Here is a 19,061-nt window from a genome sequence, read left to right on the forward strand (position 1 = left end):
CGTTCAAATCTTTGCACAGCTGCGCCTTTTGTACGTTCCTGTATTACAGGAAGCAATTTACCAGTACATCAGAGCACATAGTCAGGGACGTGCTAAGTGCCACATGGCGTGTCTGCATAAAAGGAACGTTGAAGGTTTTATTTTCTGGGAGTATTTTTTATGAACGTCTATCCCACAATAACGACAGCGGATAAACCGGATCTTCGTCTAATCCGAAAAATGTTTTTGGGCCTAACGCATCCGGATTAGCCAAATATTTTACTCTTACACAAACAAGAGGTTAACAAGGATCTTGTTTTTTGTTTAGGCCTAAAAGTTAATCTCCTTGTTTTTCAATAAAATTGCGTAAATAAGCATCTTCACACATACGATGTTAAAACTGAAATTAAACTATAACATCAAACCATAGATCAAAATACTTGATTAGACAAACTCATCAGTGCTGCTAAAACAAAAATTTTAAACAAACTTAAGCTTCTTTTGAAAAGCGAAGCAGTGCGGGAACGACCTAAAATAAACTCTCAAGCCTCGTTTGTTTAAAAACTAATAAATTTCCGTCGTGGTACAGGTACGTTGCTTGCTTAACAGTTAAACTTGTTTATCAGTTAAGTCTATCGAATAACAGACCACGAGCCCAACATAACAGACCACTGGTACAATATTTAGGTTGTGTTTTTTTAACAAAGAATGCAAACAAAGCGCCACAACAAAAATGATTAATATACGCACCAACTTTACATCGCTGTTGGGCTAATACGACCAGTTGCTGCGCATAGAATATTTTAGCTGTGAACTTGCGACCTCCGATTTTTGTACGTTTTGATATATCTTTCAAAATTAGAGTAAGCAAGCAGGGACAAGTCAAATGCTGCATAGTTTTGCTGCTCCAAACAAAAATATTTTTTAACTAGTCTAGTCAACTAATCTAGTATTTTTTAACTAGTCTAGTGGCAGTACTACACAAAACTTCCTTTCCTGCCGAAATAAATGAGTCAATACGTTTCGACTAAAACTCACCACTCGTAATAGAACTAGACAACCTGAAATGTTTGGAACTCCTACTGTGCGCACCGACGCGTATAATTTGACCGTTCTTATAGTGACGTCAGTGCGTAGTTGTCGTCACGGTTAAGTAGCGTGAACAACGTATGCTCACATACAGCGCTTAAAGGCTTGGTCAAATATTTCGTGTGTTAGTTAAGTCTTACATCTGGTTTTTAAGATATTTTATATATCGCAACAAGGCATTAATACGAAAATGACAATCGATTTACGTCATAAGACCTTGGTTATTATTAGGAAGTCACTTACATCCAAAAAAATTAAAATGTGTTGATCCGTAGGGGAAAGTTTCAGGCCTTGCAGGTCCTTTATTCAAAAAAACTTCATTTTGAAGGTAATTGGACTTCGGAAGCAATCCTATGCTGTGTAGTGGAACATTTTGTATGTGGTGTAGTCATGGGCGGATCTAGACGGGGGTGTTTGGTGTTTTGACACCCCCCTCAGAAAATCGGTAAAATTTGCCGAACTCCTATTTTTAAAAGTTGTGTGTAAATTAAATAGGCCAAACGCTCCGTTTACCGCTGCATGATTACAGGGAGTCGTTATCTCAAAGCCGTGCGCCTTTATCGTTTTGTATTGGGTGTGAAGTAAGTCTATTGTGACGACGCAACAAGGGTTAAATTAAAGAGTTTATTGCGCTGACAATACAAAAGTGATTATCCGCGAAAAAACGGTAAAGTCAAAAGTGCTGAGCACTAAATGTAATTATTTAAACTGTTGACTGCACTATAACTAACAATCTTAAATCCAACTAAACTGCTTGAAACGTTCAATGCTAAAGTGTTTACGACCTATTCCCCAAAACAGGGAATTTTCCAAAACAAAGTCGCTGCTATTTCTTTTATTTGAGTGAATTACCTTATTCTAAGTATAACTTTTGGGATTACAGTCGATTTCCAGGCGCATTGTTTGAGGGTCAAGCTAGACCTGTCGATAGTCTTGTCTTGCTTTTGTGACAGGCTTGCACGTATAACGTGAACTTTATTTTGAAATAACATTTTGCAAACAGATAAGGGGCGTGCAACATTTTTCGTCGGTGGGCCATGTAACCAATTTCGGACCTCAAGCGAGGGCCACATAACTTTTTTACATGTGCACAATAGTGTTTTTTCTTAATTAGTGTATAGGTGTGGCCCCACCAAATAGCTTGTCGGGCCGGACTGTGGCCGACTTACTACAGCGATATAAAAGCACATAGCATTTCACAAAATAATCCACGAACAACAAAGGGGAAGATTCACCGACCACTGGTGCATAACAGCTAAAGAAAAGGCGAGATCGATGAAGGCTCGCCACTTTTAAACGCATGACAAGTCAACCGGTTATTCGGCTGTTGTCCAAACAACCGGGCGTTGACTAGGCTCGTGACTTTAAGATGCGATTTGCTTTGTAAACTTTAAATGGGTCGCATTTTTCCATCGGTGTATGTTACTATTATATTTTTATAAGCAGTAATTAAACACTTTATAATACCACGTTGTGGAGCGAATGAACCAATTCAATCTCACAATATGGCTTCCAATAACACTGTTCAGGTGTAAATTGGTTTATTACGTCACAGAAGCTGTGAGATTAGACTCGCCTGCTGTTTTCGGCTTACCTGAATGGATGATGTTAGCAGATGATTGTTTTATTCTTAGCAATCTACGAACAGCAGTAGAATGGAATGTATGATTTGAAAGGAAATTAATTCCACTAAAATTTTAGAAGATTTAAAAATCACTTTCAAAAGCATGAATCAGTCATATTGAAATGCTTGTGACCATATCGCGCATGACACGAGCTTGGCTGGTAACTGCAATCAATATTTGCTGCCGAACGACGGTCAGTATTACTTTGACACAAATGCGCAATGTTGTTACTGCATGGAGTACGGGCACAGGGCCAAGTTTTGCCCTAAGCTTAAAGAGGAATCGCGCACTTGTTTTATTTGTGACAAAGCGGGACATGTGACAAAGGACTATAAATCCCGGTTTGTTGCTTCACGGGCAATTAAGCATAGTGGAAGTGCGAACGACGTCTTTGGCGAAGAAAGTATCTCGAGTAACCGGTGGTGGTTCAAAGCCTAAATATGTGGAAAGAATTGGTTACCTTTGCTGAAAGGGCTGATTGGCGATCATGTTGTAAATATACTTCGTGATACAGGCTGCACGGGGTTTATCGTCAGAAAAGAGTTTGTTGAAAATTGTGAGCTGACCAGTCCAAAAGGCATCGTTACGCTTTTAGATTCGAGGACAATCGAAGCGGAAGTGGCAAGAATATCTGTGGATTCGCCATACTTCAAAAGAGAAGTAGATGCGCTGTGTTTGCCAAATACCTTGCACGATTTAATTAAGGGAAATGTTTCAGGCGCCAGAAGTCCTGACGATCCATATCAAATGTGGGGGGTGGGTTAAGACGCGAGCACAATCTGTTCAGAAAAAAAACGAAGTCCTTTGGAGGTTCAAAATAGTGGAGAATGGTCTATTATGGATATAGAAGGTTTCGAAGCAGCTCAGAAGGCTGATGTTTCAATAAAATCTCTGTGGAGCATGAACGAAGAGCGGGCCTAAGGCGAGCAAATTACCTGTTTCATAACTGACAATGGGTTGTTATACCGAGAATTCCGGCATCCAAATGTTAACAGAGGAAAGTTTATTTACCAGCTTGTTGTACCAGTCGAGCTGCGCCAGAAGATAATGGAAACGGCACACGAGTCTATAATGGGTGATAAGATTCTTTGGAGTTTTTACTGGCCAGGAATTAATGGCGACGTCAAGCGATTTTGCAGGTCTTGTGATATATGCCAGAGAACTGTTCACAAAGGAAGTGTTTCACGGGTGCCATTGGAAAAGATGCCATTAATGAATGTACCGTTCAAGCGTGTTGCGGTTGATTTAATTGGCCCAATTTACCCACCTAGTGAAGATGGACATAGGTTTGTTCTTACCCTTGTAGACTACGCAACGCGTTAACCTAAAGCTATTTTTCTAAAGAACATAACAACTGATGCTGTGGCCGAAGCCCTAGTCGACATATACAGTCGCCGTGGGATTCCAGACGAGATTGTAAGTGATATGAGCAAGCAGTTTATATCCGACTGTGTGCAAGAGGTGGAGAGACTTCTGAAAGTAAGACATCTAGCGACCACACCATATCACGCAATGTGCAACGGCTTGGTTGAGAAATTTAACGGCACTCCTAAAAGAATGCTTTTGCTGTGGCCAGCCACGGCAGTGGAATCGATACATTAATGCTCTTCTTTTCGCATACCGCGAAGTGCCACAAGAGTCAACTGGGTTTTCGTCATTTGAGTTGCTTTTTGAAGTGTTCGCAGGCCAATGGCGATTTTTAAAAAAATGTGGACAAACACCTCAACAGAGCCGGATGTAAGATGAAGCTACAGGTATGTGTTTGAATTGAAAGAGCGCTTGGAAGAAACTGTCAAGATTGCACAGGAGGAACTTTCCAAATCAAAGAAAAGAGAATTGGGTTAAGTGATTATGTTCTCGATACAGGGGGAAAAATCAAAACCTTTCACATCAATTTACTAAAAGAGTACATCGCAAGAGACGGTCGCACACGCGACGTGTCAAAAGATGCTTCTGCTTGTTTTTCAACAATTTCTCCCGGAGAAGAACATGATGACAATGATCTCTTAGAGTTGTATGCATGTGTAGCTGAAGAAAATGTAGAGGACGTAAGGTACGGTGAAAATCTAACAGAATCTGAGAGAGACGAGGCAGTTGCACTAGTCAAACAATATAGCAACGTCTTTAACGATGTACCTGAAAGCAAGGATTTCGTTCTACATCGAGTGACACTCATAGACAATCGACCTGTTCGGTCAAGGCCGTATACAGTACCCTACAAAGTGCGGAAACGTTGGAAAAGGAGATGCTGAGGTTAGGCGTTATTCGTTGATCAAACTCCGCTTACGCCTCACCAGTTGTGGTCGTCGCTAAAAAGGATGGCACAAACCGAGTATGCATAGATTATCGAAAGTTAAACAAAGTGACTGTATTTGACCCGGAGCCAATGACAACAGCTTCAGATGTTTTTCACAAACTCGCAGGTAACAAGTTTTTTACAAAAATTGACTTGTCAAAAGATTACTGGCAGGTTCCGATAGCTGAGGAAGATATAGAGAAGACGGCGTTCGTTACCACATAAGGTAATTATGAGTTTCTTAAAATGCCGTTTGGTATGATGAACTCTGCTGCTACATTCGTTCGAGGCATGAGAATATTACTGCGTGGAATGGACTGTGTTGAGAATTATATTGATGACATCATCATCCATACGAAGACATGGAAAGAACATGTTATTGCCTTAAATGCGAAGGTGACAATAAAAATGTATCATTGGTGCCAACAGAGTTGATTTTCTCGGACATAACGTTGAACAGTGATTGGTCTCCAGAAGGACAACGTCAGGAAAATTCAGAATGCGAAACGCCCGGTGACAATGAAGGACGTCAGGACGAGCCTATTTTGCACCTACCAGATATGTGTAAAACGTTTGTGCTGCGAACAGATGCGCCAGACAAGGGGCTGTGTTATTGCAAGAACATGACGGGAAATTGTTTCCTGTCAGTTACGCGAGCAAAAAGTTGTGTAGTGCTGAACACAACTATTCTACTATCGAAAAAGAGTGCTTAGCAATTATATGGGCTGTACGTAAATACGGTGTATACTTGTATGGCAATGAGTTTGTGTTGCAGACCGATCACCAAACTTTAATCTGTTTGGAAAGCGCCAAGTTTACCAATGATCGTATTATGCGATGGGCTATGTTTTGCAGAGTTATCGCATAAAATATGAATGTATCAAATATAACGTTGGTTCGGATAACGTTGGTGCAGGTTTTATGAGCAGACTGGAATAATGGGCATATTATGCAATGTTGTCATCCGTTGGTGTTCGTTTAATTTCAATAATACTTCCTGGTTTTTGTGATGTGATTTGTTGTCGTGAAAATTTGTTAACGCAAAGAAAAAAATCTGTACGCAAATTGGTAGTGCGTGGTTGCAGCACAAGTGACTGCCCGCGTCTTTCCTGAGGCGCACGTTTTGTTCTGCGCCTTGCAGTTTTTTGACTTGTTTTTGTGGCGCAAGTCATTCTATTTTGGAGACGGTATGGTGTGGACCTGTGTTCTGTTTTAATAAAGAAACAATTGGCTTTGAAACTGACTGACAGCTTGTAGGTATCAGTCATTGAGTTAAAAAGGTTATTCTTTACAAATAATCTCGCATAAGAAAGTACACTAAACGCGACAGTCGGAATGAAATGAATGACAGTGTATACACAGAATGAATGTCGGAATGACATGAATGACGGTGTTGTCGGGTATGAACGGAACGCACTGTCGGAATGAAATCAATGAGGCTATATGAACAGAATGAACTGTCGGAGTGAAATAAACAAAGCAGTATGAACAGAATGAACTGTCGGAATGAAATCAATGGGGCTGTATGAACAGAATTAACTATCGGAGTGAAATGAATGGGGCTGTAGAAACAGAATGAACTATCGGATTGAATCAATGGGGCTGTAACAATGGAAGGAACTGTCGGAATGAAATCAATGGGGCTGTATAAATAGAATGAACTGTCGGAATGAAACGAACTAAGCTGTATGAACAGAATGAACTGTAGGAATGAAATCAATGGGGCTGTATGAACAGAATTAACTATCGGAATGAAATGAATGGGGCAGTAGGAACAGGATGAACTATCGGAATGAAATCAATGGGGCTGTAGGAATGGAAGAAACTGTCGGAATGAAATGAGTGAGGCTGTATAAATAGAATGAACTGTCGGAATGAAACGAACAAACTGTATAAACAGAATGAACTGTCGGAATGGAACGAATGAAGCTGCACAAGGTAAGCATCAGGATCGTGCCTGTGCCCCTTGCTGACTCGAGGCAAACAGCAAATTAAGCCAATAGGTTTGTACGCGGATCTTGCCCGAGGTTGGAAGCAACTTAGGTTGGCTCACCACGAACGCTAGTTGGCTCTGAAAGTTGGCTCCGATTAAGTTGGCTCCGGATCGTTACCGCCCTTCCTTACCTCCCTTACCTACCTCCCCTTCCGCAGTTGCCCGTTGGGCCCTTGTCAGGGCCACCAACACTAGGGGCGTTGAGAGAATAACTGCTCCCCTTTACCAATCTTCCCTGCGTGCGCACCACAAAGGGAAGCCCTTCCCCAAACTCTACCTCACAGAATTGCGCGCCCTAGTGGACGCAAGTCGATTTCCCTTCACCCACTCCCTGGCTTGCCATCTGCAGGAGGGAGTTCCCCTGGACCCCATACGACTGTACCTAGACTCGCCACTCCCGGCCCTTTTCAGGGCCCCTGCTGGGAACGGGTTTAGTCAGTCTGCGTCGTCCCGCAAATAAGCGATTGGGCTTATTTGCATAAATTGTGACGTCACAGGTCGAAGTCGACTTTGACCATGACGTCAGCACCCCAAACGTCCACTCCGTTGAACAAGGTGGTCAACCGAGGTCTTCCGCGCAGGGCCATGCCGGCCTTCAACAGGGAGACTGAGATTTTGGCCAAGTTACCTGAAAAAAAATCGAGGCTCTACATTTACAAAATGTTAGAGAAAATCCAGTTTCCCGTCAGGGATCTGGAGGGCATAGTTGAGCGCCGAGGTGGCCTCACCGACTTCACGTGCAGAACGCGTGAAGGTGCGAAAAAGCTGGTTGATAAGATGAAACGGCTGAGTGCCGTCTAGTTCGTCCGACTCTACGATCAAGAGTGGACGAAGGTGATCATTAGAGAGATTCCCCCGCGGCACCCCGTGGAGGAGATCCGCCAATACCTAGCGAGTAGGCATGGTACAGTGAGAAAGGCCGAGAAGTTGAAGGACCGTTGGGGCCTTCAAGACGGACAACAGTCGTTCGATATCAAAACGACCGAACTCAAGCAAAGGCCGATTGGGCCGAAAATTCGAATCGGAGGCTTGGCCTTCCAGGTTGAATACGATAATCAACCGCCGCAATGCTTCGTGTGCCGAGAGTTCGGACACATGCGGGACACCTGCGAGCTTTTTCGCTCTCGGGAAGATAACTTCCCGACACTAAAGAAAGTGCCGGAAAGTACAAGTTACAAACGAGACCGAGGGCGGCACTTTGCAAGCGCCAACCTCGCCGATACTCGTTTCAGGGGGCGCCGCCTTGGGCGAGCCCGCCTCGCAACACCGAGATCTAGAGGGCGGCACCTCAGGTGCACTCGCCTCAGATTCCCCGGTTTCTGAGAAGAGTGCCCCGGGTGAGCTGGATTCATCGCCTCGAGAATTGCAAATCGATACCTCGAGTGCACCAACTTCGATCCGCGGGGATCCAAAGAGTGGTACATCAGGTGTGTCCGATGCACCTTTGCGGCAAGCAGAAATCGGCGCCTCGGGTCCGCTTGACCAACCCTTGCGGGATATGGAGAGTGGAACATCAGGAATTCGAACCAAGGATCTTCAGTATCCGGAGGGCGGCACCTCGGGTGCCCCCGACAATGGGAGCCTTCAGTATCCGGAGGGCGGCACCTCGGGTGCCCCCGATAATGGAAACCTTCAGTATCCGGAGGGCGGCACCTTGGGTGCCCCAGCCACAACATCCCGGGATCCAGAGGGCGGCACCTTGGATGTGCCCGCCAAAGACAAAGAACAGGAAGGGAACGAGTCGGAAACGCCATCCAAGTTCCTTCCACTTTACAGCAATCCGGAGTTCATCCACGAACTAAGGCTGATTAGTAAGTCAATAGATATTAGTACCAGTAGTTCGGAGGAGGAAGTGGACGCGTTTCTAAAGAGGCTCCGCTCTGCAGAGACCTCCATGTATAACCCTAAGCGTTGCAAGTTGGCCTCAAAGCACGCAGCGCCCTGCGAGTGTGGTGCAGATGTCCACATCTCGCCGACTACGGGCGATGCCTTTTGTAACAAGTGTGCTAGCTACTTTAAACGTTGCGACAAATGCCAAGAAATTACCAACCTTGGCGAAGGTTGGTCCACTGATTGTTGGAACTGTGGCGAGCCCGTCGAGCACGTTAACTTTAATAAGACCTGCTAACATCCCGTTACATAGTACTGTGTATATGCTTTTTCGTGTAATTGCGCTATAAGCGCTTGTAATTCTAGCAACTTAACTGTTGTCTAGTCAGTAGCCTCTGATTGGTTGCTTCGTCAGCCAATCATGTAGGGCCTTTGTTTTCTGCCTCCTTTGTAAATTTTCGCCATCGTGCGTCTTATGGGCTTACTTGAACTAGTGACTTAGGAGTTGCTTAACATGTAGCTTCTACAGCTTTAAGGTACCGTACTGGTATAGCTACGCTGATGTAACACTGAATCACGTTTTTACAAAAGTAACGTTGTAACTGTGCCCAAATCGCTCTTCCCCAGTAATTGGCGGGAATAGAGTCTCCTTTTTCTGCTGTACTCGCAGTAGTTGATTTTGTTTTGGGGTTCCTTTTTACGTACATTACTACCCCCGTTTAAGCACAGCCTTTCTGCGCTTGAAGCAGAGATCCAATGTATTTAGGCATAGGTCTTAACTTTGCCCTTGCGTTTTTAGAACGCCCGTTTCGAAAAGCCCTAGTGGTGATATTTGCACCGCAAACTTTCCATACTTGCCTCTTTTGACACGTAGCCTCTGACTAGCCGTAGCTCGGCCAATCACACAGGGCCTTGCCTTATGTTTGTTTTTGTAAATATTACGTCCTAGTGCGCCTTTTGTTGTGGTGGTGACAGAGAACGCCCCTACGTCCCTAAGTGGAATCGCAGTCGAGCACTGGGAATAGCATCCAGACCCAGAAGAAACTCGGGCGCTTTAGGCATGACTACAATTGGAGTGCGTACACCGTTGCGGAGGACGGTTTCAACAACCGGACAATGGCCTTTAAAGTCAACGTTAGTTTCGGGTTCGTACTTCGCAACACATACAACGAGGAGGAAAAATTTTAATGCCTCAGCGAACAACTTCATGGTGTTGCCCGAACCCAGAGCGTTTCAGAGCCTGGACGAATTTGAGGAGTTTCTGAGCGGAAATCGAGGCCATGGACTGTCTCGAGTTGGTCCGTAAGGAGCGCGGACAAACATAACTTTTTTCGTTCTACGTCATTTACGTTCAACACGGACCACTAATAAGGGTTGCCGCGATATGTGATTGGTAACAGAGGCAAAAAGTTTTTTAATGACAATCTGTGTCTTTTGGCTGTTTGGTGCTGCATATTCCCCAATGAACCACCAACGGTGATGGGAACGACTCGCGGCTGTGGGTATTAACGTACCCACTGGTTTAAGGTTCTTCCTATTTCGCGCCACGTCAGATTTAGAGGCGTATTCCACTGACCACCTTCACAAGATCAGGCGTGTACAAAACGCATCTGTTGCAATTTTGACGGAGTGATTCAGTGGTGTCTTCCAAGAAATAACGACGCGCTCAAGAAGTCTTGCCTTTTTGAGGTTTGTGAGAATGCATTCTTTTTTGAGTCGTTAATTGTTGAAAACAAACATTCTCGCAGTCGTCTGTAGCGGGTTCAACACCTGACCGTCCTGCTAGTGATTTCATTCAACGGTGACAAGTATGACACCAATTTAACGAAAATGTCACTTTTATTGTAGAAAAGAGCAGCAACTATATGTGTGTTGAAAGTGGCAAATTTAAGTTTCTAGATACGAATAACTTTACCTCTTTTTGAGTGTGAGGTGAAAAAATATTTTCCCCCTACGAGTACATGTCCATAAGTTGAAAGAAAAACAATTAACCCTACGTTCTGCCTTTTTTAACTCCCTGAAGTGTTCCACTATTTCTGAGACTAATTATGGCCGTTGTGCCGATGTTTGGAACTGGTACTGTATGAAATCCATGCCTGACTTTTTGTGGTGGTACAACAGTTTAGATGAGTTAGGTAGCAGATGCATTGTATGCATTACAGTATTCCTCTTGCTGAATGCAAGTGCGCATGAGCGGCAAGATGAAAGTGTTAATATCAGCTGTGAATTTAGCAACGAAAGTTGTGAAGCACGAAGTAAAAGCAAAAACTATGCCAAATTTCGGCACAATCTGCCTTTAATCCGAGAAAATATTTATCCTTATATATGACGGCCAGAGGTGTGAAAATCGAAACTCAACACAAGGAATGGGGTACCATCCATGCAAACACTGCGGTCTTTGTGGGCATTACAGCGATTACAAATCAACACAACCGCTCGTGAAATAAGTCTTAAATAAAATCTTAGTTGCTTAAATGAACCCCTAGTTGAAATATTTGATTACAGTGAAAAAAATGACAAAGCAGCTTTATTGCGTCTCTACGCCAGCTACCACATTAATACATTTGTTGAAAGCTACACTACAGAAAATTTAGACATATGCGAGGCCAAATGGCAAAAAATATTGGACGCTAAATTAAACATTCAAGGAGTGGTCCCTACTTCGAGCACGTTAAAAACTCAATTAGTGACGTCATATTTTACCTTCGCCACCTTGCAGAAAAGACTTAGCGTGACAGATTAGATCCAAGTTTACCAAGTTCGCTCCTGATTGGATAAAACCAAAGCTTCACTTTCGTTTGCATTATTCTCGACTCATACAGATGTATGGACCATTAAGGCATCTGTGGTGCATACGTTTCGAATCATTTCACAGGAAAATAAAGGCCATAGCACGGAATTGCCAAAATGTTAAAAATATTTGTTTGACTGCCACAAAACGTATTCAGGCTTTAAAGTGTTATGAACAGTGGAATGAAAGTTGTTTGACTGATGATTTTGCAAGACAAATATTTCTATGTGACTGAGATTTCGTTTGACAAGGTCAAGGGGTCAAGTTAGACGAAAATTTGGTAATTGTTTACCGGTATGTGCTTGCTGAGAAATTGTTCATTCAAGTTGTTTTGCTTAGTAGCTAACAAAATAGGGAAAGATGAATTTTGAACTTATCAGATGAAATTCTTGTGGAAGAAATTAGGTCTTAATTCCAGGCATTTTCTTTCGCAAAAACAATACAGGTCTTTGTACGATCTATCATTTCATGGGTATCGTGACAAATTTGCGAAAGAAAATGCCTGGAATTAAGCAGGCAAAGTTTAAACAAGGTAGTGTGATGTAAGAGCAAACAGACAGATTTAGAATACTACACACTTCGATTTTTTTGCTTAGATTCCAGGGGCGGCTCGTGCGAGGGGGCTGCGGAGCTGCAGCACCCCCAGTATTTTTATTTGACATTCCTATTCCAAGTTGTTATACAAAACAATCTTTACATATAGTTTTATGTTTGATCAGCGTATACTAAGAATAACTTTTATGGCATTAATCGGCATTTTATTAAAAAAAATTAATAAAAAGTTTGTATTATTTCAAAAAAAAATTTGAAAAAATAATAATTATCATAAGTTATCTATGGCGGAGCTGCAGCTCCAGTTTCGTGACGTTTCATGACGTTTTCAGTTGTGCGCATGCGCACTTGGAAAAGCTACATGCCCGGCGAAATAGGCGAGAGGGGGCTGTGGCTCGCACAGCCCCTCCCGTGACGTAGCGCTAGTTGTGTTGTCTGCTTCTCGTCAGTGACCTCCAAAGCCAAACCCGTGTACTGTGTTTTTAAGTGCGACAGTAAGTTCAGTTAAAGAATTATTTTGCTATCATTAAATTTGTTGTTTGACTGTTAGTCGGGACTTTTGAAGATGACTGTAAGTGGGTTTCAGTTTTTACAGTTATCATTGAATTAAATAAGTGTATCTAACACCTTGAAAAAGAAAAAAAGGTCATCTAACACCTTCAAAAGTCACAATTAACCTTTATATATATAACTGAATTTAAAAATAACTGAATTAAAAAGAGTTATGAAAGTATGGGACAAAACATCTGCTACTCCAATGTCATGCAGGAATAGGCAACAAGAAATACTTAGTTTTAGTTCCTAATGCTACCAATAATTAAATTTGTGACTGTGAAGTTAAATGCCTTACTGAAATTCAGGCAATACCAAATGCAGAACAAACAACTGCAAGCAACAGGAATTTTGAAATGAAGACAAAAAAGGAGTGAAGACAATTTAAAGTGTGGATTTCTTAACACACCATATGGACAGTATTTGCAACCAAGTGCAATCATGTCTATTGATATAATGGACATGGACATGTACTGTCTGTCTAAACAGTAGCTGCTAAATTGCTTCACAGGAAGTGTTTCTTAAGAATGATTATTCTACAGACAAGATAGTAGTGACACCAAGCACATCCTATTGTTGACAAAGAACAGCTAGCTACTCAAAATGTTTCTGTAGATCTGATGTTCATGATTACTTTGAAAATATTTAATCTAAAGATGATGTTTTGACAAGTTAAACTACTAGGATGAAAAATCCTTTTTGCTGTTTCCATGATTCCTTCAAAGGCAAAACAGTTCTTTTTAACACTGACAAAGATGCCAGTTTTGCTGAGGAACACTAATATATCCAAAAGACTTGCAGTGCTAGTACTAAATAGAAAAACAGTTTCTTAGTTATCATTTGGGATTAAGGAAGAAGCTATCAATTATCATGCCCAAACTATAACTTCATGATTCATTTTGGTTGGAAAAAGGAAGCACCAGATTTAATAGTATGGTTTAAATTTAAGTGGGAATGTTGTAAATTTTAAAGCTTGAAGGCGGTTTGAACTTAAGAAAGGAATTAAAAGCTATTTGCCAGCAAGCAGCAATTATTGCAGTTAAGAAACTAAAATACAATTAATAGTTTGTACACAAAAATTCAAGAAAGATGTTTAAATGAACAAGTTCTGAAACCAATGTAATGTGGTTGTTAAATTTGTTAGTTATGATACCAATAAAAAGCTGTATGGCTAGTTTTTTTTGTGTGACAATAATCTGTGAAGTGGCATAGAATATGTTGAAAACACTGACTGTGACTAAATTTACTTAAATGAAACATGACAATTTTTGTTGTCGAACTGAAATTCCTGTTGTGTTTTACCGTATTTACAACCGCTTCGTTTCGAAGCTGTGCCACGTATGTTTTTGTTTTCACATTTTTACTGAACATTATTGTGTTTAGCCCGTCGCTGTGCAAGTAAACAAAATACACAAATGATGCCGTCTGTTGTTTACACTGTTCTTATACGTCACAATGGGCAGCACCCCCACAAATTTTAGGCACGACCCGCCACTGTTAGATTCCTTAGAATAGTAAAAACTGAAAACATGTTCAATTTCAATTATTAATTATGTATCAGTTGCAAAGACAAAATTTCCCCTACTTATTAAGCCAAGTAATAAAATACTGATAAGGATGTGATTGTATGTGTGTATACAGTAGTATACTTTACTGTTATTACGGAAAACTTGTTTTAATTTTTAAGCAGTGCATATCCTTGATTCCTGTGTGGCATGTGGGGATTTTCTATGTCTTGGTTGTTTGGATTCCCATATTTGGTTGTATTGTATGGCAACATATTTATAGCATTTCAGTAAAGCTATGGCATGCCTTACTATAAACTTTAATACATAGGCGCTAACTTGAATTTCAACCAGGTGATGAAATGAAAAAAAGGTGGAAGTCTCTGCGGGACAAGTTTACCAGGGAAAAAAAACTCTTAAAAAAATCCGGCTCAGAAGCCTTAACTGCACCGCAGTGGTCATTGTATCTTGTGATGCAGATTTTAGAAAAACAAATTTAGCCCAGGGGGTGAGAGTATATGCCTAGATCTTACTTTGCTATATATAACTGAACTTCTAATGCACCCAAAGACAGTGTACACTGTTACAAATTATATTAAAAGATTTATAATTGCACGATTAATTGTGGATATATTTCTTAACCCTCCTCGCTGGTGCTTTTGTTTGTTTAGTACATCATCAAACTACAACATTGTGTTGGAGGAGAACTCGCTCTGTGAGAGTTATGTTTCTGGTGTGCAATCGGTTTGTTTCCCAGTAACCGTTTCTACACTAGAACCCACAAACCCTACCAGTCAACACCAGAACCAACGAAAGTCAAAAAAAGGAAACCGGTCATGGATCTGGCATTGTTACATGTGCTAGAATAAACTGCAGGTAATAGTAGTCAATGATTTTACCTGCAGTTTTCTTGTTGTGTGTATTTTGTTTAGAACTCAAATATACATTATTAAAATATAAGTTTAATGTGTACATGCTGATACAGTTTTACCTAAAATTTCTGAAAAATGTCCTTTTACGTAGTGTTTTTGTTTTGTTTTTCAGAGGAGACACAAGACCCTGAGGAATTGTTTTTATTTTCTAGGAGTGGCTGGAGAAACAAAGCACTGGCCTACTGTAGTGAAGTGCGAGTTTAAATTATAAATCAGAACTGTAATGTTGGACATGGAAAAAAATAGGGAGTCTGAAAAGTAAAATCTTTAGTACAGTAGGTCAGTGCTTTGTTTCACAATATATTTTATTTTTCAGATTTTATTTTATTGTTGTTTTAAATAAACATAAAGTTAATCTAAGATGGCATCGGTTCGTGTTTTCACACTGTAACAGCAAAGACCACGTGATAGTTGCCATCAACTTTCCCACAAACAGACACGTAAACAAACAGTTCTTACTTTGATACAATTCATACATAAAGGCATTTGTGTCAGATAAAAATTAATAACATTTACATCTTCCGTCAAACAGTTGTGGTATTTGTACAACATTCAACAAAAAAGTTAACCGTTCGCCCAAATTCGCTACGCTACGTCTGGTGTGAACGAAGCCTTTATTGTTGTAAATCTTTTCGTTTTTAACAAAGAGTGGTTGTTTGTTTTTCCAAGAAAAAACAAAACTTCTGTCCTTTCATGACACTACTGTTCAGTTGCATTTAGCAACGTTTTTCTCGACCTCTTGAAAGTTCGTGTATTTTTTCCAGGCCATGGTATCACCGTGGCGTCATCACCAAATTCTAAACAAAGAGCAATTTTGCTTCCAGAACACAAAAAATTCCGTTGGAGAGAAGCTGAAATCCTTGCGTTGCTGTCCGACGGAAACAACACGTTTTCGTCTAGTTCGGTTTCCGGAATAATCCACGCCTATATGGGAATCGACATGCGACATTTGAGATCCAGAAGACGCTTGCATTTCAGAAACCTGCAGAGAATTTTTTTGCATAATAAACGCAGGGATAATTTATTCGGTAAATGACCTGTACCTCGGCAACCTTAACAGAAGGGAACTAGTTTTGGATGAAGAAAAGGAACGTCAGCTTCAAATATTAATAATGAAGAATCTAAGGAACGTGGGTCATTGGATTTTTCCCGCTTTGCAAGTTGTTCCAAAAGTGGTACCATACACAACTTTCATCTTTACGGTTAGATATTTTTTGCCAGTCACACAAAGTTTGCAAAATAATTGATAAGATAAGTATGCCATTGTGTTTGTTAAGATAGGTTGTAAAATTTGAAGTTACTGGCCAAAGTTCTTCCACTATTACGCTTTGGTGACATCTTTCTGTTCTTTGCCTTGTGGTGCTGCGTGCTGGCCACTAAATTATCTTGATCGACAATATTGTTCACTGGGTACATGAAGAGATCGGGTTGAGGATCAATGACAGAAATTTTGCACAACTTCATGTAAGTTAGTCGACAGTAATCTTTAGGAGGGTTGACATCGCTCAGGCTAAAAGCAGTTGAAGCATTTTTTACAAAAACAGGCATTTCGTTTTATCAAAGAACGCGACAAATTTCCATTCCTTTGCTAGGGCTCGCGCGTATACGCACTAATTTCGCTCGTCTCACCTAGGAACTGAAACATCACATGGAACAAAACCAAACACTACTTAAGTGGATCAACACCAAGGCCGCGGCAAGGCTTTTTACAATGGCACTTTATCTCGACTATTGTACCAAATTAAACAGCCGCGCATTGCTTACACCCCCTATTGTGCGACATGTGAGTGCTGAAAAATGCTAAAATTATTTCAATACAAAAAAAGTTTAAAAAGGGAAAACTCCCGGAAAAACGCGTGGTATTTAGTTAATGCTTGGTAATTGATGTTTCTTTTTCATTCTTCTGCTTCTACATTAAGGGGCATGGAATGGATGGAAGTATGGTGGTATTGAGTTTTTATAACACTGTTTGGAAAGGTCCCTGAACTTTTCCTTGGAAATTCCTAACTCTTTGTCGTGTAGCTGTGGCAAAGAAATTATTTTAACCTGATGCAAAGAAAAGCTCCTGGTTGGCTGTTTTTATGAAATTACACACTGCTGAAACTCGCTGTCTGTATAACTGTTCCTTGCGAAATTTCCTTGACATCACTTTTCACCAATACAATTTCTCTCCTGCATTGTTTCCTACATCAATCTTCAAAGAGTTTTTCCACACTGGATGAAACCATGGCAAGCTTTTCGGATTTTTAAAATCACTGACAGATGTGTATAGGCAAAACCTCAACTTTAGGTGCATGCTTTTGGAACGACATTGTTATTGTAGTTTGCCACTGGTCAGTTGTGAAGATTGTTTTATTTTTTGTCGCAGTTTTTATTACAGAGTGTACATTCTCATTCTCATTGTGAGTATGTCCAGTGACTAAAAAATTTAGAGTAATTTCTGTAATATTTAAAACAATGCTAGCATAGGATAGCATCACAACAACTGTTCTATTATTGTTCTGGCCACCACATCTGCCACACAAAAAATGAACAACCTCTTTTCCCAAACTCTTTAGCTCTTACAAATATTTGAAAACAACTGTTATTGTAAAATTGTAGTTTCTTATTCTTTGTGAATAATAAAAAGATGATGCTTGGCCAATAGGGAGTTTTTTGAAAGTCAAAGGCTGCCACTAGTGTATTTGCACTTTCCTTCAAACAGGATTTAAACTGCCTTGCATGTTTTTTTGTTTAATGTGATTTTTATGACAGATAATTTGATCCTCACTTGTAATGTTTTCTGGTGTGTTGTCAAAGCCGGAGTACAAATCACAAATATCATTTTTCGGTTTCATCATTTTCAGATTGAAGCGAATGGTAAATGTTCTGTGGTAAAATTCATATGTCTTATGGTTTTCATACCCTTTTTTCATTACACCGTTCTATATACATGCGATGCATTTCTTTAACCGATAGCTCTTCTGGTAAGTACTGCCAAGCGGAGTTTTTCCTAACATAATGCGATTAAACTGTTAGGAATTGTTCAATATGTTCGATAACGGGAGCTTCCCTTTTTTCTGAAACACTGTTGTGACTCCCCTTTTTTCAACGAACATCGGTTGACACAGTTACACTTTCAGTTATTCTGCCTAAAGCTGTTGTGATTCTCATATTGGTATTGAGTGTGTTGACAAAAAAACTTGGCAAACCTTTACACACTTACGACTTTCGGGATAAGAAAATACCTAGAATGTGTTTTTTCCCTTCGCTTCCCACTTTTTGCTGTGGCGCAGAGCCTTGTCCTTTTCTTCGGAACACTACTAACAAATTTTGTAATAAACGAGCGTTGCAAATTTATATCTTTTAAATCCCAAAAGTCTTCATTAATTTGTTTCCTCACATCTTCTGTAAATGATTTTGAACATTGCATTCTGCATTCACTGGTGGATCCTGGATTTCCACAAGGTGCACTATATTCATTTACAGAACAGCCAAATTTTCTTAACCCACTTTCTACTTATATTCACATTTGGTTTCCTTGCATCCGAGCCCAACTAGCTAAATTCTGTCGCAGACATTTGTGTAACAAACTTCATATTCCATAGAACAGAAGAACCTATGCAATGAATATCTGCCTCAAATGATGCCCACTTACGGCAGCTCTTTTAAAAACAGTGCATATAAAAAACCTTTCCTCACCTTTCTGCATAATGTGTCCATGTACTGTCTGACTACCATCTGTCTTGGAAAACTTTGCTTCAAATACCTTTTTGGAATTTTCTAAGCAGAGATAAACTTCTTCTGTGAGAGATGTCTCATTTTTTCAATACTTGTGGTGGCTACATCATCTTTATCTGAGCTTTTGGTACTGTCACTTTTAAGGATTTTTCCTTTTTTGACACTTCTGGTATATATTCGATGTCGCTGCCACCAGA

General features: G+C 40.6%; 1 long non-coding RNA gene and 1 pseudogene across 1 annotated transcript; both read left to right on the plus strand.

The window, feature by feature from the left end:
- The first annotated feature begins 7,068 nt into the window (after window positions 1-7,068).
- Window positions 7,069-9,110, plus strand: LOC145219593 (uncharacterized; annotated as a pseudogene).
- Window positions 9,111-15,984: 6,874 nt separating this feature from the next.
- Window positions 15,985-18,701, plus strand: LOC145219038 (uncharacterized). Its single transcript, XR_013857816.1, has 2 exons — window positions 15,985-16,927; window positions 17,064-18,701. It is a non-coding gene; the product is annotated as an uncharacterized LOC145219038 (long non-coding RNA).
- The last annotated feature ends 360 nt before the right edge of the window (window positions 18,702-19,061 follow it).

This window comes from Phallusia mammillata, chromosome 3, assembly GCF_965637545.1.
Source record: "Phallusia mammillata chromosome 3, kaPhaMamm4.hap1.1, whole genome shotgun sequence".
NCBI lineage: Eukaryota > Metazoa > Chordata > Ascidiacea > Phlebobranchia > Ascidiidae > Phallusia > Phallusia mammillata.